The sequence below is a fragment of the Leopardus geoffroyi genome, chromosome A1 (assembly GCF_018350155.1).
Source record: "Leopardus geoffroyi isolate Oge1 chromosome A1, O.geoffroyi_Oge1_pat1.0, whole genome shotgun sequence".
NCBI classification, from domain to species: Eukaryota; Metazoa; Chordata; class Mammalia; order Carnivora; family Felidae; genus Leopardus; species Leopardus geoffroyi.
In genome coordinates this window covers 221595663-221620791 of record NC_059326.1, presented here as the reverse complement: position 1 = coordinate 221620791, position 25129 = coordinate 221595663, and the positions used below count along the sequence as shown (strand labels likewise).

The following is a 25129-nucleotide window of genomic DNA, read 5'->3' as shown; positions in this document are numbered from 1 at the left end:
TAATTTTTCACACCATAGGTTATAATTAACAAAGAAGAAAAAAAAACAGAAGGAAAGGAGAGGAAGCAGTAGGGTGGAGGGGGAGGAAAAGGAAGAGGAGGAGGAAGAAGAATAGGTGGAGAATAGAAAGAATAGAACGAAAGAGAATAGACTAGACTAGACTAAAACAGACATTTCAGAAAAGGTTTGATCTGGTAAGGGTAAATATTATTACACATACTTTTTTAAAAAATATACACACAAAGTAAAACTGCTTTTCTTACTGTGGGTTGAAATTTAGAACATTAGAAACTCTTGTTTGAATGTTGACAAATATATATTTATTATAAATACTATTTATATTTAAATATTAATGACACATAAATACATTTTCCCACAAAAGCCACATTTTCAAAGCTAAACCCCTATTTGATATTAAAATAACAACTTTATTTCAACTCATCATAGTTTCAAACTCAGATTTAAGACTACTTTAAATTAAATTCCTGCCAACATGGCCCACATGTGGAATTAATGGCTAAACTAAAATTTATGAGAGCCATTCAATAATGGTTTAGTGTAACACATGTTTGAATTGTTGCCTTATTATGAAATTAGAGTATGCAATTTAATCTTGCCACATGTGTCCATGGTAAATATTTTGGTAATTACTATTTTAAAAAATATAGTGTTTTAAAAATATATTTTATGAAATGCTTCTATTTTTTCTAGTATGTTAGTGTTTGTTATCCTACAAATAAGTCACAGCGGAAGAATAAAGACCCTCCTGTTAAAACTGCTTTGTATCAGAACAATCACAAGACTGGCTATCAATAAGAATGACTCCAGCTTACTTGTTGCTATGGCTAAAAGAGGGTTAATTAAAATGTTATTGATAAAGATCTACAAATATGCATTATAAATAGCTTAAATTAATTCCAACCAAATTTATACCCTTTGAATTACATAAGGAAACAAATAAAGGTCCTTTGCAAAAGTTGCATATTTAATTTCTTAAAATTAAGTGGAATAATGCAGACTTTTTTATGGGTCATTACAAATTTGCATTACATTTACATTATATACAAAAGGGTTTAATCATAGCTATTACCATCACTGACAGGTACAGGTATAGAGATAATGTCTTCACCAAGACTTTCTCACTTAGTTTTTTTTTTTTTTTTTAAACAATCAGTGTAGTTCCTAGAATAAGTTCTAAAAGTAGCACCACTGACATTGTACGTTTTAATTATATGTATTTTTCTCAAACTCTCTATCATACTTCTAATCAACACTTTCCTACTTGTGTATTAAATATTAGTCAATCAGGGAGAATGTTTTTTATATATATGAGCCTGGGTGGCTCAGTTGGTTAAGCATACAACTCAATTTTTGGCTCAGGTCAGGATCTCATGATTCCTGGGATCAAGCCCCGCATGGGGCTCCATGCTGACAGTGCAGAGCCTGTGTGGGATTCTTTCTTTCTCTCTCTCTCTCTCTCTATCCCTCCTCTGCTCAGCCTCTCTCTTGCTCTTCCATCCAAATAAATAAACTTAAAAAAATAAAGAGTATATATATGGATGCTCAAATTAAAAAAAATATGAAATTATTCTAATATTTATAAAGACAGTTAAATACCACTATTTAATTTACTTTACCGAATTATATTTATATGTGGATTCTCAGATATGTGTGGATGCATTTCCATTTATTCTAAAATGTCACTTCTACCTCTTTCATTATTTTTCATTTGAGGCTATATATTAAATCATAACTCAGCAGCATTTTAGCATGGGGCAGAACTAATAAAACTCCACGTGCTTAGCTTTCCGATCATTTAATTTGATAAAGTCCTGTCAAAATAATGACACATGAAGGTGTCCATATTCTAATCTCTCATCTCTATATCTACTCACTCTTCTTTAGTCTGTACTGTGATGTCAGGGTCAGGGATCATTGATAAACCTCCTTTCCTGACTCTTGCCAGCTGACGTTCTAGCCAATGATGATTGGGAGTACTTAGAGGGCGTTGTGCCCCCTTTGGAAAGGAGCAAAAGAACATCTTCCTTATTTTCTTTCCAAAACAAGCAGTATATCCCTGACAATGATAGGTGGTGCTAGCCTCCAGTTTTTCTTCGCTCCATCTGGACCAACCATGTCAACCTATCATGCCCTCTGAGACTCCAGTCACATTCAGGAAATGCCCTTTCCGCAGATAGCTGAGCACCAACTCTGTAGGACCCCCCCTACTGAGCTACTAGCTTTGATAAAGGCAACTATTTCTCCTTTTCTCTTCAGTCTTGTCCCCTGTGTAAATGCTTCCTGCTGCAAGTTTTAGTTTTTGATTTATCTTCCTTTTTTTTTTTCAGTCGTCTGTCTATAATCCCCTGTAAATGCTCTTTTAAATCTACTTGTCTTTATTTTATTTCTCGATGGCAGCACTCCAAAAGATTTCCTCTCTTGACTTTCTTATAGGGCACAATGTTCATGAAAGCTAGAATTAAATATGTATCATTACCTTGAGCTCCTGAGATAAAGATATTTTTAATATATATCTGAGAATGGAGAGAATCTTTCTAAAATTTATTTTTCTACATATATTTATTTGTTTTTGAGAGACAGAGCACAAGTGGGAGATAGGCAGAGAGAGGAGACACAGAATCCGAAGCAGGCTCCAGGCCCCGAGCTGTCCACACAGAGCGCGACACGGGGCTCAAACTCACAAAGCGCTAGATCATGACCTGAGCCAAAGTCAGACGCTCAACCGACTGAGCCACCCAGGAGCCCCTTGAGAATCTTTCATTTTGGGGGCTATCCAGTGGGATCTGGTCTAAGCTTTCTTTATAGGTAGGGGTGTATAGCAAGTGTATGAATAGTAACTGTATATACCAAGGAAATTGTCCACATTCACCACACTCCTATTATGTAATCTAAATCATTTATTTTTGAGTAAGAATGGTATGAAGACTTAGGACATAGAATGTCGATAACAAATGTACAACTTATCTCTGGTATGGAGATGTGAGACTGGGGGTACAGCTATGTAAGAAGGGGTAGTATTACATTAGTGACATATCAGTTGAATCTGAAAACTTAATGTTTCATTTCACATATAATTTTTACATTTGCAATAAGATGATTAAAATTAATATACATCTAAAATATATAAAGGATACTTTTTGAAGTTTACTAAAGTATAATTGACAAATAAAATTACAAATTATTTAAATGTACAACATGGTAATTTGACATAAATATAAACTGTGAAAAAAAAGTTCCCAATTTTTTTAAACTAACGTATTCATCATCTCATATATTTAGTCTCTCTCTCTGTCTCTCTCTCTTCTGATCAGAACCTTTGACTCTCAGCAAGTTTCAATTACAACTGTATTAGTAACAATGGTTACCATTTTATACATTAGATTCCTAGACCTCATACATTTAACAATTGTTCAATTTTACCATTTGGCTGATGTCTAACTTATCCCTCTCCCACCCCCATCTCTGGCAACCACGATTCTTTTTTTTTTTTAATTCCACTTAGTAATACCATGCAGTATTCATCTTTCTCTCTCTCTGACCTATTCACGTATCATAATGCTCTCCAGGTTTATCCATGTTCTTACAAATGGCAGCATGTCCTGTTTTCAAGGGTAAAAAATACTCCATTGTATACAAATACCACATTCATCCTTTCCTCTGTCAATAAACATTTAGTTTGTTTCCATTCCTTGGCTATTGTGATGACACTGCTACGAATATGGTGCAATAGATTTCTCTCTGAAATAATGATTTCATTTCCTTTGAATACATACCCAGAAGTGGAAAAGCTGGATCATATTATATTTCTATTTTTAATCTATTGAGGAACTGCCATACTGTTTCCACAGTGGCTGCAACAGTCTGCATTCTCACCAACAGTGTAGAAGGGATCCCTTTTCTTCACATCTTGACCAAAAACTTGCTATCTCTTGTCTTCTTGATAATAGTCTTTCTAACAGATATAGGATCATATCTCGTTGACATTTTCATTTGCATTTCCCTAATGCTTAGTGATGTCAAGCACCTTTTCATGTACTTGCTGGCCATTTGTATGTCTTCTTTAGAAAAATGTCTATTCAAGTCCTTCGCCCATTTGTTAATTGGGATTTTTGCCTTTTTGCTATTTAGTTATATAAGTTCCTAGTATATTTTGGGTACTATCCTTTTATTAGATATGTGGTTTCCTAATATTTTCTCCCATTCCAGAGGTTGCCTTTCGTTGTAGCTGCTGATGGCTTCCTTTGCTGTGCAGAAGTTTTTAGTTTGGTATAATCAATCTTATTTATTTTATTTGTTTATTTTTATTTCCTTTGTTTTGGTTGTCAAATCCAAAAAGTTAATTGCCAATATCATGGTCAAAGAGATTACCTTTAGATTCTCTAAGAGGAATTTTACAATTTCACATCTCATATTTAATTCTTTAATCTATTTTGAACTCATTTTTGAGTATTGTGTAAGATAGGGGCCCCGTTTCTTTTGCATGTGGCTTTTCAGATTTTCCAAAACCATTTATTAAAGAGGATATTCTTGGGGCGCCTGGGTGGCTTGGTCGGTTAAGCGTCCGACTCCGGCTCAGGTCATGATCTCACGGTCCATGAGTTCGAGCCCCGCGTCGGGCTCTGTGCTGACCGCTCAGAGCCTGGAGCCTGTTTCAGATTCTGTGTTTCCCTCTCTCTGACCCTCCCCTGTTCATGCTCTGTCTCTCTCTGCCTCAAAAATAAATAAACGTTAAAAAAAAAAAGAGGATATTCTTTCTCCATTGTATGTCCCAGCACCTATGTTGAACATTAACTGACCATATATGTATGGATTGATTTCCAGGGCCTCTATTCTGTTATATTCATCTATGTTTTTATGTGTTTGATGGCTCCATGAAAATACATTACTATTTGATTATGATGGCTTTGTAATACAGTTTGAACTGTGATGAATCCAGCTTTGTTCTTCTGTCTCAAGATTTAATTGCCTATGTGGGGTCTTTTATGCCTCCACACAAATTTTAGGATTGCTTCTCTATTTCTGTGAGAAAAGCCATAGGACTTTTGATAGGGAATGCATTGAATTGGTAGATTGTATTGGGTAGTATGGACATTTTAACACTATTAGTTCTTCAAATCCATAAGCATGGAATACCTTTCCATTTATTTGAGTCTTTTTAAATGTGTTTCATCAGTTTTCAGGGTACATATCTGTCATTTCTTTGGCTAAGTTCATTCCCAAATATTTTATTCCTTGTGATTCTATTAAAATGAGATTGTTTTTGGGGCGTCTGGGTAGCTCAGTCGGTTAAGTGTCCGACTTCGCCTCAGGTCATGATCTCACAGTTTATGAGTTCGAGCCCTGCGTCGGGCTCTGTGCTGACAGCTCAGAGCCTGCAGCCTGCTTCAGATTCTGTGTCTCCCTCTCTCTCTGCCCCTGCCCCACTCATGCTCTGTCTCTTTCTCTCAAAAATAAATACATATTATTTTTTTTTAAATATGAGATTGTTTTCATTTATCTTTCCAAAAATTTGCTAACAGTGCACAGAAATGCAGCTGATTTTTGTATATTGATTTTGTATCCTGCAACTTTCTTGAATTTATTTATTCATTCTAAAGTTTTTGATGAAGTCTATAGGGCTTTCTACATATAACATCAGTCATCTGCAAACAGAAAGTTTTACTTCTCTTTTTTTTTTTTGGATTTGAATGATATATTTCATTTTCTTACATAATTTATCTGGCTAAGATTTCCAGTGCTATATTGAATAAAAGTGGTGAGAGTGGGCATTCCTGCTTTATTTCTGATCTTAGAGAAAAAGCATTCAGCTTTTCACACTTGACTATGATGTTAGCTGTGTGCTTGTCATATATGGCCTTTATTATGTTGAGGTAAATTCCTAATTTGTTACAAGTTTATTATTACTTCATTGGGGAACATATACATTCACTATAACTAATGGCCTATAATTTTCTTTTCTCCTATCCTTCTTGTCTGGCTTTGTTTTCAGGGTTATTCTGGCCTCATAAAATCAGTTTTCAAGTACACTTTCCCAGTCAATCTTTTTGAAGAGTTTAAGAAGGACTGGTATTCATTCTTTAAATGTTTCACAGAATTCACCAATGGAACCATCTGGTCCTGAACTTTTCTGTGTTGGAAAGTTTTGGATTACTGATTCAATTCTCTTACTAGTAATTGGTCTTTTCCAATGTTTTATTTATTCATGATTCAATCATGGTAGATTGTATGTTCCTAAGAATTTACACATTACTTCTAGATTATCTAATTTGTTGGCATATCATTGTTCATAGTAGTTTCTTTTGATCTTTAGTATTTCCATGTTGTCATTTATAATGTCTACTCTTCTGTTTCTGATTTTTTTGTCTTAACTCTTTTTTTCTTAATCCAGCTAAGGATTTGTCCATTTCATCTTAAAAAAAAAGACAGCTCTTCATTTTGTTGATCTTTTTGACTGTCTTTCTAGTTTCTGCTTCATTTATTTACACTGTTCCCTGAGGGCCTGTCCCTCAGGTTGCAGCCATAAAAGTGGGAACACCAGATATGTGAATAAGCTTCACTCAGGGAGATGATGGTAGACTTGATTTATTTTTGAAGTTAGTTGGAGGAAGAAGGCAAGGAAGTTACCACCAGCTTTTTCAGGCTCCTTGAAGGATCCCATGTAGTTCTGAAATGTAGGCAGGTTAGAAACTGAACCCGCAAGCAGCAGCTGGGAGAATATACATTCAAACTCCTTCTAGGAACAAACTGTTAAATAGATGTTTTTGTTTGTTCCTTCTGTGCTAAGCTAAGGGACATAGCTGTGAAAGTGTTTAATAACTTTCTTTTTCTGATAAGCAATAGCACATAAGTACCAATTGGTGATGCATGATAACTTATAAATAGCCACAACTGTTTAACAACTGCTTCTTTGGTTGCTATAGTGCTATGGGATTCATAAAAGCAAGCCCCACTGGTTCTTAGAACTAGGTGAACTGGAGACCCATCTCTTGGATGGCAGCCTTAAAAGTTGAGTGGCTGTATATATGATCCAAATCTTACGCTTCTTAGAGAGAAGCTGGGATTGAGGGTTATCTCCCAGTGGTAAGTTCCTGTTTAGGGAGCAGAGTTTATGTTGAGAGTGTTTCAGGCTTTCCTACTTGTTTCAGTGAGGGTATTTTCTCAACAACTTGATGTTTCACAGTCCACTCAACTGGTTTTCAAAAATGTTCTCAAAAAGAATTGACTGGTGTCTACCTGTATGATCAATGCATCCATAGGAGGAGGGAAATTCAGGAAACTCCTATGTCACCATGTTGGTGACATCAATCATACAGGGGATATTTTATGTTTTAACAAAGTGTATATTTGAAGTCCAGTTGAATAGACCTGTCACTATATTTCAGGGCTAATTAATTCAAGTAAAAATGGCTATTAATGACACACTTTGTGTAAGGCACTGGAGAAAATACACTTATCAGTAAGACATAATGCCAGCCTTAAATTTTTATAGTCTAAAATCATTTGTTCAATTTTCCGTAGAAAGCGAACATTGAGCTTTAATGTCTGGCAATCTGAATAACACGTAAGTCACAGAAATTAATAGAACAGGATTGAACTAACGTAGAAGAAAAAAATCTATTCTAAGATGTAAGCTTTGAAATTTCAGCTCTACTTTACTAACTCGTTTTACATTTCTGAAGAAAATGATGAAATATAAATTGAAGACAATATTGAAAATACAATATAATTTAAGTCCCCTGGGAATTAATTCAAAGACAAATTCCTTAAGTCATTTTGGATAAATCTTTGAAAAGAAAACAGAGAAATGTTCAAGATTCAATATTTTATTTTAGTAAAAATGAAGTTCTATATTTCAGCTAAATACATGGCTCCTTAAGTGATATTAACTGTGCTCCACAGAATACCTTTACAATACCTTCTCTCAATAAGGACTCGTGAATTTGGCTTTGGTAATGACGTATGATAGGTTTTCAAGTATAAATATTTCAAAATAAAGTTACATTTATCTCTCATTAGAAATATTATTCATACCTATAAGACATTATTTGGATCAATTTTTCTTAAATATTTTATATTCTTCTAAATAGTGGGTCAAATTTTCATTAGTAAAGTTGGCATTGCAAAGAAACAAAAGGTTAATATTTTATATTTCAAAGTCTTTAATAGGAGTGATAAGCTGTATGAGTTAATCATACCAGTCACCTCAATTATATAAATAAAAATTCTGGACTGAATTTAAACTGTAAAGTATGTCTAGGGTTATAAACAGTTAAGTACCTAAGACTTATATACCTTTAATGCTAAAAAGACATTCAATATTAGTCCAAAACACTCCCAGGCGAGGGTAAGTGGGCCCAGAGACTTTATATTATGTAATTTATCTAAAAACATTTGCTGGTTGTGCCAGAGTCAAGTCTGAAATGGAAATTAAATATGCCTAATAGGGTTAGCAAATGTCCACTAAACACATAGATACTTCCTTTTCTCTTCCCATGGATTCATTACTCTAAGTGATTCCAACTTTCACTCAGACTAACACTTCATAATGCTTCACATCTTTGTATGTCGGGCTAAACCACCACACTGACACAGGACTAATGAAAAGTTCGGCAACATTGATTTACAACTTGCCGCCATATTAATAAATACCATGACTGAAGAAGTTCCATATATCATTTAGTGTCTAGTACACTGTTTTATTATGGAAATGAAAAGCTATGCAAAGCAAAAATTATATGTAAGCTTTAGTTCTCAACACATGTGTGTAGGTATATAAATAAATATATGCTCAAAATTTAAATGGACAAATCTTGCATGGGTTCATGAAAAATTCAGTATATTTCCATGAATCCCCAAGAACTTAAACTCGGTAATATACCTTTGTAAGGTAGGTCATTTCATATCAAGAATATCTTATTTTCCAATTTCACTTATTTTTAATCATTAATATTTCAAACCCTAAATATCAAGAGACTCCCAGGAGCATTTTCAGAGTTCTTGAACCATTTCAGGAGATATTTCAAATCAGAGTGAAAATAATATGTCTGCAACCTCTGTAGTCCTTCCTTGTCTTACACAAAGGGTAGTTGTGTATAAATACATGCAGAAAAGTCTATTTTCACTTGATTGCATGGACATGATCACATCTGGATATCACACTTTTGGCTAACCCAATGAATGAAATATAAAATAATTATAGAAAAAGAGGGACTTAAGATGGGACCAGAGTACTCAGTTTTGGAATCATACTTTTGTTATGTTTGCTGAGTAATCTTCCCTGGTGAACCTTGGAGATTTTTTTTTTCACATTTGGGAAGTTTGATAGCTCCGTGGTAACTGTGGCTGATTTATAAATTATTATGCATTCCAAATTTGGACTTATGCTCCTTTGCTGATCAGAAAAATAACAAAACATTATGATGAAATACTGTGTTTTCTTTAATCTTTTATATTTCCAATGAGCAGAAGAATGGCGTCAATAAAAATGTTATGCAGAAATCTAACCTCATTATATACAACTTTAGTCAACATTTTATTTTTCCTTTCTTTCTATAATTTTCCACTCCATAAATGTGAAATTTAAAACTTGGGACTTGGATGTAGTAATGAATCTGTAAACTCTTTACAATTCTCTGTGAATACCCAGAGAAAACACCATACTACAGTGCAGTTTGTGATTACATGAGTGATATCCCTTTTTACTGAGGGGGAAAAAAAATCAAGAAAAGTAACACTGAACCATAGTGTCAATTAATTTTAGATTCTCAGAACAGCTGTGAACGTTAGAGCCGTACAGCTCTTCCCCGGACTCCTGTGAATTATCTGTCATGGTTAAAGGAAGCATAACAATTTGCCACAGGTATACCCAGAGGGAATGAAGTCCTAGGACAGCAAAGAAAAGACAGTGGAGTGGTCACTAACAACTATGACTGGAGACAGCTGCATGGGGAAAAGAGATAAGGCGGCAAAAGTGGAGGTGGGGTAGGAGATCATGAGAGCACTGACAGAAGAGACAAAGTGTGTAGCGATTAAGTTTACAAACCAAGATCTGTATCTGTAACTCAAATCTAGAAGAACATTTCTGCACAGCAAAGAGCTTCAAGGAGATGGTTTACTTTTAATACAACTCAAAAGCAACAATAAAATGCGAGTACTGTGGCTACTTCCTAGGTGTCGAAAACCACAGGATTACAGTTCATGAATGAAATCATCAGCCAACTTTCTTTCCCCAAAGGATAGGAAACACAACACATCACAGCGAACACTACTCCATTCGCCCTTGTCAGCGTGTACTTAAGATTCTGAAATTAATATTAGTTACTAAGGTTAATGACTTCCACTAGAAAAATAACACAGAAATTTGACTACATCATCTTTATCCTATTTTGGTACATTATATCTTTTGATTGCAATGATATGAAACCCTGTGTACTAATCCAACATCTATATGGCATTCTGTATGATGCTTAGGTAAAAGAAAAAATGGAATTCTAATGCAAACTGGGGTTTGTGAGAAGCCACTTAGAAGTATCATGAATTAAGACCTAAATAATAGCCCCCACAGAAGTGGAGTAGTTGGGACGTGTTCCAAAGTAAAATGAATAGAATTTTCAAAAGCCTTGGGATCTGAATAAACGTGCTGTCTATAGGGAATTTTAGAAAGTTTAATATAATTTGAACTAAGGATGCACTAGAGAGTATTGGATTAGGCTGAACATCCTGTGTGTGTGTGTGAGTGTGTGTGTGTGTGTGTGTGTGTGTGTGCGTGTGTGTGTGTCTGTTAAAGCTTAGTGGCTTTAGGCAGTACAAAGATTTACCTCTTATGAACCTGCAATTTGGACAGGGCTTGGCAGGAACAATTCGTCTCTGCCCACTTGGCACCAGGATTCAGGATCATCTGAAGGCTCCAACACTCGCACGGTGGGTGGTCGATGCTGGCTGTCGGCTGAGACCTCAGCTGGGGCTCTAATCAGAATCCTTACAGGTGAGTGCTGAGTTCCAATGACGGGCATCTCCTTTTTATCACCTAGCCTTAGATGTCATACACTTCATTACTTTTGCCATGTGCTATTCGTTAGGAGCTAGTCACTCATTCTAGTCTATATGCACGGGAAGGGAAATTAGACCTCATCTCTCAATGTAAGAATGTCAATACCACATTGTAAGAAGAGCATGTGGCAAGAGGTATTTTCACATCACCATCTTTGAAAAATAAAACCTGATATCACTGCTTTGTTTCTAAACTAAAATGGTAAAATATACCCATCCAGGTGATTTTCAAGCAGACAGGAGGCGTGATCAGATATGTGGTTTAGATGGTGCTCTCTGGCATCTCTGTGGCAAACTGATGAGACAGGGCTTGCATGAAATGGAAGGGAGAACAGTTAAAAAAAAAACAAAAAACTACTGCAGCAATTAGCAATGACACCTTGGATTGCAGCCAAGAATGGGGGAAAATGGTCAGATGACAACGCACTTTGAGGACAGAGGAAGGGACCTACAAAGGCAAATAATACAGAAAGGTAGGGTAACAATAAGAGTGCAACTCGTCATCTAATTTGAAAATATTCTTGCATAAATGTTGAAAACTGAAGGAGGAAGCCAGATTTATAAGGCTAATGACACACTGGAAACTTAAGAAGTGAAAATATAGAGGTTGGTGACTCAAGGCCTGAGAGAAGATAGCATAGTAAGTAGCTAGAGGAGTAGATGAAAAGCTGACACTTCCTTTTATTTACGTTGTCTTGGTTCTTTGTTTTAAAATGAGTCAGGTTGAGGGGCACCTGGGTGGCTCAGTCAGTTAAGTGTCTGACTCTTGATTTCAGCTCCGGTAAAGATCTCACAGTTCATGAGTTCGAGCCCCACATCAGTCACTGCACAGACAATGCAGAGCCTCCTTGAGATTCTCTATCTCCCTCTCTCTCTGCCCCTCTCCCATGCTAGCTTTCTCTCTCAAAAATAAATAAATAAACATTTTAAAAATAAAATAAAATAGATCAGGTTAAAATTTCTTTGGAAAAGACTGAAGTCACATTGGAAGGTTAAGACTCTGGAGATGTAGGATTCTGTGATTCCTATTACCAGAGGAAGGGTCAGCTGTTGGACAGACTTCTACTGCAACAGATGCACTGTGGTAAGGCTGCCCACAGTCTCAGATAAAGTATAATGGAGAGAGGGACATGATTTGTTGAATTAAGGAATCTGGTCAAGAATATCGAGGAAATTATTGAGTTTGGAAAATCAACAGTATACATTGGCAGTAAGGTAGATATCTTGACAAGCAAGGTGCATGAACAGGAACTTTTCCTTATCTCTTACAACCCTGCTACTTATGAGCTGCGTAAAAATGAGTTTACTTCTTAACTTCTCTTTGTCTCAGTTTCCTTATCTATAAAACAGAGATGGTGTTTATCCAATGATTTAATTTAAGAGATACACTTAGGCTGGCGCATAACACATAATGTATCCATATAACTATCTTGTTAATGAAAATAGTTGTATCAAATCAAAAGTGCTTTGACCACAGAAAACAATGGCATTGACTATTGCTATAATCCTCTCTACATTAATAATCTTAGTAGAGGTGTATTAATCTTGCACATTGGGGGAAATATTACTTAACAAAGTATTTTCAAATGAGCTGACCATTGTTCAAACATCACAAAAAATAGATTTCCTTGTGATTAAAATATCTTAAAACATATTCCTAAACTTACCATATAATGATGAATGTATAGGTAGTTTTTAAATGAGCTCACATACATTCACAGTTTAAAATAACACACTTTCTTTAACATATAGGCATGCTACTATTAAATTTGTTCTTTTAAAAAGTATCTAACCAAATAGATTTGGTAATTTCTATGACAACTTCTCATTATTCGAATAATTGATGAGTAAATAATTTTCTTTGTAGTCAACTGCCATATGTTCTAAGATATGTATCAATAATAACAGCCTTCCAGGAATAAAAGAACAGAGAAAAAGAGTAAATAATATGGAACAAATACTTCAATAGTAATGTTGTTTATCTAATGTGAGATGCATCCTAATTTTAAAAATGTTGAAGTAAAAAAAAAATAGAATACTTACATAAAGTAAGTAGAACAATATTACTTTGTCTATGTATGATGAGTATAATTTTTTAGAACCTCATTAAGGATATGTCACGATTGCACATAAAAAACGATTAAGAAGATAGTAGAAATTGGATGCAAACATTTATTTGTATTTAATAAAAATTTTTTCTTTAGATTTTTAATTTCTATTTGCCTATTCCAAAATTGTTATTTCAGCATCTCTCCTAATAATCAGCATCCTAATAATCAAACAGAAGCCTAGGGCTTATCTTACATATTACTTTTCCTGTCATAGCCTAGATCCAGATCATCATAAGCTTTAACAACTTTGCCTTTGTAAATCTCCCCAAAGTCCCATCTTTTCCTTCTCCACCAGATCAACCAGTACCTCTCCCAGATCACCACAAAGCATCTTGCTGCTACATTTCTACACATTACCTTTCCCTAAGGTTTCTTTTTTTTTTTTTTTTTTAATGTTTATCTCTTTATTTTGAAAGAGAGAGAGTGTGCACGCATAAGCGGGGGAGAGGAGCACAGAGAGAGGGAGAGAGAATCTTAAGCAGGCTCTATGTTCAGCACAGAGCCCAAGGTGGGGCTCTAACTCAGGAACTGAACCCTGAGATCATGACCTGAGTCCAAATCAAGAGTTGGACACTTGACCCACGGAGCCACACAGGCACCATGACACATTACTTTTCCCTAATTCATCCTCTCGATTTTAGATGGAGTGAGTTATTTCGTTTTCAAATGTGAAATCTCATTATATTATCTCCCTGCTTCACAACTTCAAGCACTCTCCCCTGCTCGCACCACTGCCTGCCTCAATCTCCAGCCTGCTCAAGCTCTGCAAGTCTTCTGGGTCTTTTGGCTGCGGCCACACTGGCTTCAATCCCTGATACATATCAGTATTCCTCCTCTCTGGGGGCTCTGGGTTTGCTATTCCCTGTCAGTGGAATATCCTTTTGTTACCTCTTTTTCAAAACAAAACAAAACAAAAACACCTTTTCCTTATTTGTGGCCTTAGTTTAATTGCTTCCTACCCAATGATTTTTCCTGCCAAATTTCAAAACAAGAGTTGAAAGGAATTTTTCATTCCTTAATTTCACTGAGTCCAATCCCTGAAATCTTTCATCTGTATCTAAATCTAAGTATTCAAGCATATTGCCTAAAAGTTTTAGCACAATCAAGTTACATTGAAGAGCAAGAGAAGAAAAAAGCTGGAGCAGGACTAGAAACCAGTGACATGGCTTCATTGCAAAACCAAGCCAAGTTGCTTCTCAAGTGTGTTTCCCTGTTTACATTTTAAATACATTTTCAGGAATTTTTATTCTGGGGAGACATACCTGACAATCAAACAAACAAACAAAAAAAAAATCAAGCTTACCTATATTGTACCCTATTTCTTTTTAGTAATGTTGGTGGAACTAGTTAAAAATGGAAATCTTTCCTGGGGAGCCTGGGTGGCTCAGTTGTTAAGTGTCTGACTTTGGTTCAGGTAACAATCTCATGGCTCCTGAGTTTGAGCCCCGCTTCAGGCTCTGTACTGACAGCTCAGAGCCTGGAGCCCGCTTAGGATTCTGTGTCTCCACTCTCCCTGCCCCTCCCCTGCTCATGCTCTGTCTGTCTCTCTCTCAAAAGTAAATAAACATTAAAATAATTAAAAAATACATACATGGACATGTGCTCTTTCTGGTCTCCAGTGATGGTGAGCATGTATTTGACATGCATGAAGTTATCTGCAACCCCATGCAGCTTCTCAAGTTTGTTTCCCTGTTTAAATTCCTCTCAAAGACAATCATCTTCAACCATCTCATTAAATAAACAAATGTTAATATATCACATCACATACTATATTATCCTAGATCAAATCTTGGATGTAGTCAGTATTAATGGGTTCATTCAATTTGAATATTTTCCTCTACCCACAAATGTAAATTTTGAAAGGGCTTATAGCACAAGTTATAGTGATCAGTAGACTTCTCCCATTGAATAGTATATAGACCCAAATATTAACTCATGATAAATAGGAAATTAGAACAGAACAAGCCAAATGTGCTTCACCTAGATAATGATAAATACTCATCTAATTAATCTTGACTCTCAAATGCCCAATATGAGTTTTAAAAATCAGATGTATATATATTCTACCCCAACAAGTGATCGTTATCTGCAACAATAGGAAAAAAACGTATGAGAAAAACATATTGTTGCAGGTTTTACATTTTTCTCACCATGCCCCAGTGGATTGCTAACACCAGAAGACCAGACCAGAAGACTGGATCTGATCTAAATTAATGTGGGAAACAAAGATAAAAGAAAAATAGAATTCCCTTACTGCCCACAGCCCATTGACAAGCCCTTGAAACAGGCAGAGTGACCCATCTCTGGGAGCTCTGCTGCCCTGATGTTGGAGGTTGACACTTTGCTGGGGCAAAAGGCAATCTTAGCCTGGCCCCCCAGGATCCCGTGAGTCTACTTTAAACATAGAAAAATTATTCTGGAAACTTCCTTTATCTCTACCTCCCCCCACTAAATATATGTTAGCCATCATCCACCAAGCATATGGCCCCCTGATACACATCTGAAGGGACTCAGGACTGAGTTTTTACTAAACAGTAATAAATAATCTTTCCCTAACATTTGCTGGCCCCCGCAGGGTCCTGAAAACCTTATTTCCAAAATACCTTGGAGGTTTGTTCTACCCCTAAACCCCTTCCCAACTTAAAAGTATATAATCGACCACTCCCACAACCCCAGGGAAGCTCTCTCTGTCCCCATGCACTAATAAAACCACCTTTTTGCACCAAAGACATCTCAATAATTCTTTCTTGTCCTTTGAGTCTGAACCCCAACACTTTCTACATCATAAGCTCTCGTAGTTATGAGAAATAACCTTTCTTACTTTCATAAATAAGTTGGTTACTTCAGATTTCAGAAATACTTTCCCTGCTCTGAAACATTTCAAAATGCGATCCTGAGAATGTCAGCAGCCATTATTCTAATTATGAGCAATCTATCCAACACAAAAAAAATTCTGGAATATGTAAACATTGTCATTTTCAGGTTTTAATTTATTGAACCCAAGGAAACAACTGTGTTTATGGGGTGAAATTAAGAATAATGAAACTTTCAGTGCTTTTTTATAAATCTACCTAAATTACTTGCTTTGTTGCTGTTTTTCTTTCATATTATCCCTTGATCAGCAGGTAATTTAAGATATGCAAAGGGTTTTTTTTTTTTTTTTTTTTTTTTTTTTTTTTTTTTTACTAGCACTGATGTATTTTTTAAGATATTGGCCTTGGAGAACAAACTATTCAAGTGTAATTAATTCAGCCACTGCTGAGGTAATCTTTGAAGTTGACCGAATAGAAGATCTTCAGATCAAAATTCTGGCAAATTAATAATAAAACATACACAGAGATTAGTAGTAGAAGACCCTAAAGGTGAGCAAAGCTGTTCTTTAACAGATGGAAGAAACAGGGCACTAGCTAGCACTGTTAAGAATACATAGTTAGAAATATCTCTTCCAAAAGTTACCATGTATTTCTTTTAAATCCAAAAATGTCCCCATCAAACACCATGGCTGGTGGATAAGAAAGTAAAAGTGGATCAACCTTTATCATTTTGTCATATAGATTTGTTTTAAATAATCAAAAACCATATCTTATTGTTCAGCTGATTTTCCTAAGCTTGAAATATGAGAATTCTGAGCAAACATATATATCCTCTCCTTTAAATTTGCATGTGTGTATGTGTTTGTGCACCTAAAATTTATTATATGACATAGTTTAAACAAAGAATAAAAAAGGATTATCCAATACAATTTTATTTATTTATTCGAAACTGATCATTTTTGTCTAACACGACTCTACTCTCCTCTTGTAAGTATCTTTTAAATTTTTTGAGAGATAACTGACATATAGCATAGTAGTTTCAGGTGTACAGCATAATGATTTGATAGATGTATATATTATGAAACGATCACTCTCATATGTCTAGTTAATATTCATCACCAAATGTAGTTACAATATTTTTCTTGTGATGAGAATATTAGAGTCTACTATCTTAGTAACTTTCAAATACATAATACAGTATTATTAATTATAGTCACCATGCTGTACCTTATATTCTCATGACTTATTTACTTTATAATTGAAGTTTAAGCCTTTCGAACACCTTCACCCATTTGACCCAACCCTCCCACCCCCTCCTCTGGAAACCACCAACCTGCCCTGTATCAATTTGTTTTTGTTTTTGTTTTTGTTTTTGTTTTTGTTTTTGTTTTAGATTCCACCTATAAGTAAGATACTAGGGTCTTTCCAATGGATTAATTTCCATGCACCTGATTAACACCAAACTCTCCAGGCTTGGATAAATTTTTTACAACCCACATTTTAAATACATGTTCAGAAAGTTTTATTATAGGAAGAGATACCTGAAAATCAAACAAACAAACCAAAATCTGCTTACCTATATTGTACCCTATTTTTTTTTTTAGTAGTGTTAGTGGAACTACTTAAAAATCGAAATCTTTCCTGGGGTACCTGGGTGGCTCAGTTGGTTAAGCGTCTGACTTCAGCTCAAGTCCTGATCTCACGGTTCATGAATTCAAGCCCCATGTAGGGCTCTGTGCTGACAGCTCAGAGCCTGGAGCCTGCTTAGGGTTCTGTGTCTCCATCTATTTCTGCCTCTCCTCTGCTCAGACTTTGTCTCCCTCTCTCTCTCAAAAATAAGTAAACATTAAAGAAAGAAAAGAATATATATATATAAACATATATATGTGTATAAACATATATATATATATATATATATATATATATATATATATATATATATAAATTTTTCCTGGATGGAATTAATTTTAAATTTCTGAGGATGAAGTTAAAACAAGGCAGGTACTTGTTGCTACTTTCAAAGGAGATACTGTAACATCATAAAGACATAAAAGATCAATCAGATCACTGAGTTAATCCTTCAGACATGGTTTAATATTTTGTCTTTAATTATCCTTTAATTTTTTTATGCCAAAGAGTACAGTATTTCTGTGTTTATATTAAGGAATGCAGGTGCTCCTTAGAGAAACATATTATAGGCATAAAATTATATTGTGTACTTACAATTATTTTCAGATGTTTATATATTAAACACCTGTGGTTAATTATATTTGCGAACCTCAAAGATGCTTCACTATTCCAGATAAATGCTTTTAGCTTTTGTAACAATTGAGAGTCCAGTGTTTAATAAACCATCTGTAACATTTTATTCAAATATGTAATCAGAATTTTGGATTTTTAATAAACGTATAGTGTAGAAAATAATGAACAGATATCCATTAAAATCCAGGCAATATTAATCTATAACTGTGTGTCTTGGGTATATGGTGAAGTGGCTCTGGACTTTGGTTTCTCATCTGTAAATCCAGTTATTGTGAGACTTATATAAGATAAAGCTAATCAAAAGTAAGTGTTTTGCCTGGATCATAGAGATGTCCAGCAAATAATAGTTGTGACTAATTTTTGGAAACAACCCTTTCAATTTCAGATATGATGAAAAATATATCCTTGGGTGTAAAATCAAGTCCTAACAGACATATAAACACAGAAGTGTATGTATTTGCCTAGTATTTATTCAGATCTACTTGGTCTCCAATTATGGCTTGCAAGTGGGAAGGTAATGAAGAATTATAAAATGTATTTATTTAGCAACCCAAGATTTAAAAAAGTAACTTTTGCTAGAAATGTGCAAATGCCAGAGTTAAGGGAGTAAAGAAAAAGAAAATACAATATAAGGATTCATTAGACAATAGGGATACAAATATAAAGTGAGAAATACATTGAAGTGACTAATATGAAATGATTAAGCCTTAGGATTATGACATATCCTGTATCATGCAGGGAAAAAAATAAATTTTATCTTTATCAAGTGGGGACATTTTTTTGAGAGAGACAATAACTCTGACTATAGAACTTAATTTTAAAGTAGATACCTAGCTTACTTCTCCTCTTGTAGTTATAGCACGACAAAAACTGAGAGTCTAATTTTGGTTCGGCAAATTATCACAGGTACATACACAATTAAATCTATACACCACACAAAAAATTTTACACATGTATTCTAGTTAAGTAAAACTGTATACCTATATAGCAAGGGGTATTATTATTTTTTTAAGTTTAATTATTTTGTGGGGGAGAGCCAGAGAGCCAGAGTAATCCTATGCAGACTTCCCTGTCAGTACACAGGGCACCACGAGGGGCTCAATCCCACAAACTGTGAAATCTGACCTGGACCGAAATCTAGAGTCAGACACTTCACTGATTCAGCCGCCCAGGCACCCCAGGACGGGGAATTTTCACAAATATCCACCTTATCACACAATTGCTAAAACCTTAGCACTTCAATACAAAACTGAAACCATCAGATGTATCACATACTACACAACATTCATATATATATATATATATATATATATATATATATATATATATATATATGAATCATTCATATATATATATATATATATTTTGGGGAGAGCGCACTTGTGGGATGGGCAGAGAGACAGGGACAGAGGATCCAAAGCGGGCTTTGCGCTGACAGGCTGACGGCAGCGAGCCCCATGTGGGGCTCAAACTCACAAATCCCGAGATCATGACCTGAGCCAAAGTCCAAGGCTCAAGTGACTGAGCCACCCAGATGCCCCCAGAACATTCATTTTTTATCACAAACTCTAAGATGACCATCTCAATGGACCTCATACAAAATACCGCATATAACTTCTTCACAAAAGTTGAAGGGTATAGTTTGTATGTATCATTTGGCTTAAAAGTAAGTATCAAAAAGATTGGTTATTTATCCTCTGAGTTATCTCATTTTTCTTATTAATTAATTGATTTCCTGTTATTCTTTTTTTTCCCAGCTGATCCCCCCCACCTTTGTCATTTTACTTTCAAGATCTACTCATTCTTTTTTTTTTTTAAATTTTTTTAACGTTTATTCATTTTTGAGACAGAGACAAAGCATGAATGGGAGAGGGTCAGAGAGAAGGAGACGCAGAATCTGAAACAGGCCCAGACTCCGAGCTGTCAGCACGTAGCCTGATGCGGGGCTCGAACTCACGGACTGCGAGATCATGACCTGAGCTGAAGTTGGCCGCTTAACCGACTGAGCCACCCAGGCGCCCCGCAGGTCTACTCATTCTTAATAGGTATTTGGCCTGTTTTTGTTCCTTAACAAAATTGTAGCCAGATCATGCACACTGCGCAGTTAAGGTAGTGTCAGCATTTTCGTAATAGAAACTACTCAGAGGTTTATAACTCAACTGTAAAAATTCACACTGGTCTCATCTTGGCATATAAGGTCATTGCCTGAGGCAAATTTATTTTTCAATTGTCAAGCAAATTAGTGCAGTCAATACTCTGAATGGTACAAACATAAATCAAACACTGAAGAAACGCATCCCTCCAAAATAATAATAACCATTTGGCTGATGCTTATTTTCAGGTTGTTTAGTGATCGTTGTTAAATTTGCATGTGTCCCACACAGGTGTTGAAAGAATAGTTCTAGGAGAGAGGAAGGTAAAAAATGATGGCTTTCCTCCAAGCAACCAACACTAACATATGTGGTCATAAAATAAATAGTCTCCACGGCAGGTGGCTTACCCTCAAACAACAACCCAATCTCTCAGTATTTTACATATACAACTATGTAAAATATGGTAAGGCTCTATTTAGAGAAAGAAACTTTCACATCAACAACCTTTCAAACCCATTTGAAAAATACAGTAAAAGCTCCACAAACGTTTTTCTCATTCTACATAATTTTGAAATTACCAACAAATAGCAATTTATATAATTTAATTGCATAGTTTTATATCAATGTTGTGTTTTCTTAGATATCCATCCAAAATCAAAGACATGGCCAAATAGAAGGCATTGGGATCCTGGATCCAGGAATTCAGGCTTTGGGAAAGAAAAAAATTGGCTGTTCTATCTCAAGATATCTCCTACTAAAATCATTTATAGAGTCCATAGACAACTATTTCCAACTGCATAATGTTTATTTGTGTGTAAAGTGACATCAGAAAAAATAAAAAAATAAACCAAAGACAGGAAATAAATAAAGAGTGGGAGAAAATTTAAAAAAAGAAAAAGAAGTCCATTGCAACAAGAGTATTGCCATTCTGGAAAATTCAAGAGAAGCTATTAAAATTAAAGAATCTGAAGTCAGGAGTTTATTATTAAATACAAGTCAGGAGCCATAATCAATGCTAAAAGTCAAACAAAATCTCATAACCCTATTAGCATCAGTGCTTTTTTAAAATTCCATTCCTTTTGGAAATATATGCATCCATGCTCTTATCAGAGATGTAACAATACCATTTTTTATTTTGATCGTATTACATTCTTATTTTAAAACTTTATAGTGTTTACATAGCCATAATAATGACAAAAAATCGTAATCATAATAATGGCTAGAACTTACAGAGCTCTTACTATGTGCTTAATGTATCTTTACTTCATCGTCACAGCAACTTTCAAGTTAAGTATTATTACTAGTACTCTGCTTTATACACAAGAGGAAACTTTGAGTTAGCAAGTTTAAGTAATTGTCTCAAGGTCTCATGATTATGAGATAGTAAACCTAGAATTCAAAGCCAGGCAACAGATCTATATAATGTGTTCTTCACCACTCTGTTAGATATTTCTCATTTTAATATGCCATTAACTAGTGTTTTTTTTTTAAACTTATTTCCCTGCTATTAGAAAGAATGGTTGTTTCCTGTCATTCCTTTTAAGAAAACACATTGCTTTGAACATATTCACATATATGTATACTGGTTTCCTATTATTTTCTCAGAACTGATGGAATAGAACTGGTATTTCTAAAACAAAATGTGTAAACTTATTTTACATGTAGTTTGATTGTACTCTATTTACTCAATGTAACTAACTATTAATCTAAATCCCTGTTAATATAAAATTAGGTATGTGTGTTAAGTACGTACATGCACGAACATGCATTTCTAATCAAATGGTTATAAAGTGAGATCTCATTCATATTTTGATCATTTGTGAAGTTAAACATTTTTTAAACGTTTAAATAAATTTATTTCCTCAGTTTGCTGATAACTGATCTCCATACTCTTTTATTAATTCCATAATCTTTAGTAAATTAACTTGCATTTATAATAGAATTTACTAGATTTAGTGACAGCAAAATTATAATCATAAATAAAAAAAATTGAGTATAGTGGTATAAAAATGTTCAATATAGACATGAAAATTTTAGAAATTCAATTTAGCTTAAATTTTATGAACTAAGGTGTGAAGGTATTTGTCAGAGGCCATCGTTAGGAGAAATGATTGGGGATGATCATGAGAGCTAGATCACGAATCTACACATGCCAATAGTTTCAAACATTTGAATAGCTTGAAAATGAATCACACCCACTCAACTTACTGGGAACATAATCATAGCTCAAATCTCAAATGGTGAATGGCTGCACTGGGGACAAAAATTGTTTCTAGATGCGAATCTACATCAGAATCTAGACCCACTCCATGGGTCTATAGATCACAACTGGGGGTTCGTGAAGTTGGGCGGAAAACATCTTTATTCTCACCAATCTCCAAATGAAATTTAATGCTTCCTTCAATTAAATATCTAGGCAACAAACTATAACACCTGTGGCTTTAATATTAAAATAATCCCAGTTATTTCATTTCACCTACTGCTATTGCCAATATCTCAAAATACTGTTTACAGTCACTTGTAGTAATTATTAGGCACACCACTAGGTCATGTTTCATAACAATATATTAGTAATGTCATGCGTATACTGCTATGTCACATGTTTTAGATACTGATATATTTACTTTAGACAGATCTGTTTTTAAAAATCCAAAGTATTTAATTTGATAAATTTAAAAATATTATTTTGAGAAAGAGTCAGAGTCCCTGAAAGTTAAGAGCCCCCAAATAGTAGTGTGTGACTTATATGATATTCAGACAATGAGGGCCAGCCCAGGATAGAAGTACCTGGATGGTGAAGACAGCACGCAGCGTAAAAAGGGCACACGAGCTAATTACCTCTCACTCTATATCCAGTCAGTTCAGTGAAGTGAGAGTAGGCATTTGAGGTCTTGATTCATTACAAAATGACTAGATCCAATTCTATTTCATGCTTAGCTCCCAAAGTCCAGGGCTTTTTTTTTTTTTTTCCAGAAATTAACCAAGAAAATCATCACTTATTATATAATAATGTCATCAGTGAATGCCTTCTGAGGTATATGGTAGTGGGTTTTGACCTAAAATGTGATAGTAAGTTGACTATAAGATGATCTTTCTCTTACTTGGTTGCAATACGAGATTTTGCTTTCTTGGTATCACAAAGAAATTTCTTCTTCCTTAACTCTGTCCTGGAGTTGCCTGTGTGAGGCAAGAAATGTGTGCCGGTGTGGGCCCTTTTGGGAATCCAATCTGTGTCTGCAATATGTTATAAGCCTGTCACCCCAAATTGTTTATGGCAAGGCATTCTTTGACTTATAGACATTTGTCAAGGTCATGCTACTGTAAATGACCCTAGTTTGGGAGCTGAGAGCAATCTTTTCACAATAACTTTTCTCTGAATAGTTTCTGTTAGCCTGAAGTTTTCTTAGCTACTAGAGAAACTAGCCACCAAACTTCAAGGACAACAAATTAAATCAGACACGAATTCTGGGCAGAGGACAGTGGAGGTATTATGAATCGGTCTCTGACAAAATGTAATATACAAAATATCAGTGGGGTACCATTATGTATAACATCAATCAGCAGAAGTTTAGAGTGCTTAGGAGAAATATATGAGGAAAAGAAAAATGAAAATAGGAAAAAACGCAGGTTACTTTTTAAACCAGGAATTATACTGACTGATTCTAACACAAACACTTCTCTCCTTGTCAGTTAATTTAGAAATCAGGATCTCTGGAAAATCTGAAAAAATCAGTTCAGATGCAATTTTGTTATATTTTAACAATCTAGTTGTGATTTCCTCAACTTCTAAAATACTTAACTACTGGCCTTGTTATAATTACATTTCAACCTTCTCTTTAAAGAGCAAAATTCTTTTCACTGACATTTAGTTTTCCTACTTCAGAATAGAACTGATAGAGCACTTTTATCTGGCTGTATTATTTTGACAAAGAATTAATTCATTGAAAAAGGACACTAGCTTAGATAAAAAATGTTTTCTTTTTTCTAGGAACCCTCAATCAATTGAAAAAGACTGATATGAAAGCAACCTATCTAATACAAGTTGGGAAAATATGTGCTAAAATAGAAACTAACTCAACTGGTGTCTGGACAATAGCCTCAACCTAACTGGATAAGAGCCCCCACTCACACAAAGTATTTCCTATCTTCAAGGAGTTCAAAGATAGTGTAGAAGGTAATGGGGTGCCTGGGTGGCTCAGTCCATTAAGCATCTGACTTCGGCTCGGGTCATGATCTCGAGGTGTGTGAGTTCAAGCCCCACCTCTGGCTCTCTGCTGTCAATGCTGAGCCCACTTCAGATCCTCTGTATACTCCCCACTCTGCCCTTCCCCTGCACAGGCTCTCCTTCTCCCTCTCTCAAAAACAAAGGAACATTACAAAAAAATTATGATAGTGTAGAAGGTAAGATATAAACATGTATAAAACAATATAAAGATGTATAAAGTATATACAGACACAATTAATGCCAACTAAAAATTGAGAAGCTTACAAGCCAGGCACACAAAAATCACCTTAGTCATTGGGCTGACTTCATTTTACAGGCTAAGTCAGTGATAGATCAAACAAGTTAATATATTACTACATCTCCCATTAAATACAATGCATGTGCTACCTAACTGACATTATGCTATCTATGCTTTCTCCACTTGTAACTAAACATTCATCTCAAGTTTGCAGTTTCATCTGGGTTTTCTTCCAGGGCTTAAATATTTTGTTGCCCCTGGCAAAGCTGTCAGGCCCTAGATCCTGTAGTGCCTGGTGGATGAGCGTTCAGCAGAGA

The 25129-nt window shown here is 35.0% G+C and overlaps 1 protein-coding gene across 2 annotated transcripts in view; it reads right to left on the bottom strand.

Moving 5' to 3' along the window:
• The window catches only part of CDH12 (cadherin 12), a 1056103-nt gene that overhangs the window by 431943 nt on the left and 599031 nt on the right, over positions 1 to 25129 (bottom strand). The gene's annotated exons all lie outside the window — the stretch shown is intronic.